This window comes from Schistocerca gregaria, unplaced genomic scaffold (genome assembly GCF_023897955.1).
Source record: "Schistocerca gregaria isolate iqSchGreg1 unplaced genomic scaffold, iqSchGreg1.2 ptg000959l, whole genome shotgun sequence".
In the NCBI taxonomy this organism is placed as follows: Eukaryota; Metazoa; Arthropoda; class Insecta; order Orthoptera; family Acrididae; genus Schistocerca; species Schistocerca gregaria.
The window spans coordinates 15,070-17,500 of NW_026062312.1; the positions used below are offsets into that span (position 1 = coordinate 15,070).

The 2,431-nt window shown below is 58.4% G+C and overlaps 1 pseudogene; it reads right to left on the reverse strand.

Annotated features, from left to right (window-relative positions):
• Window positions 1–621: 621 nt before the first annotated feature.
• Window positions 622–2,431, reverse strand: part of LOC126326018 (large subunit ribosomal RNA) — a 2,974-nt pseudogene continuing 1,164 nt past the window's right edge.

Sequence of the window (2,431 nt, forward strand, 5' to 3'; positions counted from 1 at the left end):
TCATACCCTCGCCCAGCCGCCGCGCTCAACTCAGGAGAGACAGGTGGTGTGTCTCTCGTTACGCAGCTTCCCCTGCGCCACGCACCCTTTGCTTTCGCTTGGGTTGGGGGCACTTAACGTCTTGCCGCGACGGGAGTTTTACGTCCTACCTTGACACACGACAACCCTCACAAATCCACAGCCCAGAGATGTTGAAGGTGGTAGCTGGGTCTTATATTGTGGAGTTTGACATCATCGAGACGGTGCGGCACTCAAGCCCGAGTTACGTTCCCCAGGGGGGTCTCCACACGTACCGGGGGATCATGACCGACCATGTCTCACCCACCGCTTTTGCTAATTAACGGTGGGCCAGTGCGGACCGTGAGGATTGCACCCAGTTAAGGGCTAGCCGTTTAACGTCATGCATGGACGGCCCATCCCGTGTTAGCTTCGCCCCATCTAAGGGGGTTACTGAGCCAGAGAGCCACGACAAGGCCACGAGATTGGACATTACGGTCCCCGCCCCACTCAGGTTCCTCTGAGCCCCGACGCGTTCGTTGACTTCAGGGAATCAGAGGGTCTCCTGGCGGTTTTAACCCAGTTATGGGAGGCAACACACCTCCCCCAGGTGGCGCTGCGCAGACCGCTTTTCTCTGGAGTAGATAGGGACAGCGGGAATCTCGTTAATCCATTCATGCGCGTCACTAATTAGATGACGAGGCATTTGGCTACCTTAAGAGAGTCATAGTTACTCCCGCCGTTTACCCGCGCTTGCTTGAATTTCTTCACGTTGACATTCAGAGCACTGGGCAGAAATCACATTGCGTCAACACCCGCTAGGGCCATCGCAATGCTTTGTTTTAATTAGACAGTCGGATTCCCCCAGTCCGTGCCAGTTCTGAGTTGATCGTTGAATGGCGGCCGAAGAGAATCCGCGCACCCGCGCGCCCCCGGAGGAGCACGCTAAGGCGGACGCGGCCTCGCAGCAAGGAAGATCCGTGGGAGGCCAAGGCACAGGACCGAGCTCGGATCCTGCACGCAGGTTGAAGCACCGGGGCGCGAACGCCGCGCAGGCGCGCGCATCCTGCACCGCCGGCCAGCACGAGGCCAACCAACGGCGAGAGCAGACCACGCCCGCGCTAAACGCCCGCACTTACCGGCACCCCTACGGCACTCACCTCGCCCAGGCCCGGCACGTTAGCGCTGACCCACTTCCCGACCAAGCCCGACACGCCCCGATCCTCAGAGCCAATCCTTATCCCGAAGTTACGGATCCAATTTGCCGACTTCCCTTACCTACATTATTCTATCGACTAGAGGCTCTTCACCTTGGAGACCTGCTGCGGATATGGGTACGAACCGGCGCGACACCTCCACGTGGCCCTCTCCCGGATTTTCAAGGTCCGAGGGGAAGATCGGGACACCGCCGCAACTGCGGTGCTCTTCGCGTTCCAAACCCTATCTCCCTGCTAGAGGATTCCAGGGAACTCGAACGCTCATGCAGAAAAGAAAACTCTTCCCCGATCTCCCGACGGCGTCTCCGGGTCCTTTTGGGTTACCCCGACGAGCATCTCTAAAAGAGGGGCCCGACTTGTATCGGTTCCGCTGCCGGGTTCCGGAATAGGAACCGGATTCCCTTTCGCCCAACGGGGGCCAGCACAAAGTGCATCATGCTATGACGGCCCCCATCAACATCGGATTTCTCCTAGGGCTTAGGATCGACTGACTCGTGTGCAACGGCTGTTCACACGAAACCCTTCTCCGCGTCAGCCCTCCAGGGCCTCGCTGGAGTATTTGCTACTACCACCAAGATCTGCACCGACGGCGGCTCCAGGCAGGCTCACGCCCAGACCCTTCTGCGCCCACCGCCGCGACCCTCCTACTCGTCAGGGCTTCGCGGCCGGCCGCGAGGACCGGCCATGACTGCCAGACTGACGGCCGAGTATAGGCACGACGCTTCAGCGCCATCCATTTTCAGGGCTAGTTGCTTCGGCAGGTGAGTTGTTACACACTCCTTAGCGGATTCCGACTTCCATGGCCACCGTCCTGCTGTCTTAAGCAACCAACGCCTTTCATGGTTTCCCATGAGCGTCGATTCGGGCGCCTTAACTCGGCGTTTGGTTCATCCCACAGCGCCAGTTCTGCTTACCAAAAGTGGCCCACTTGGCACTCCGATCCGAGTCGTTTGCTCGCGGCTTCAGCATATCAAGCAAGCCGGAGATCTCACCCATTTAAAGTTTGAGAATAGGTTGAGGTCGTTTCGGCCCCAAGGCCTCTAATCATTCGCTTTACCGGATGAGACTCGTACGAGCACCAGCTATCCTGAGGGAAACTTCGGAGGGAACCAGCTACTAGATGGTTCGATTAGTCTTTCGCCCCTATACCCAGCTCCGACGATCGATTTGCACGTCAGAATCGCTACGGACCTCCATCAGGGTTTCCCCTGACTTCG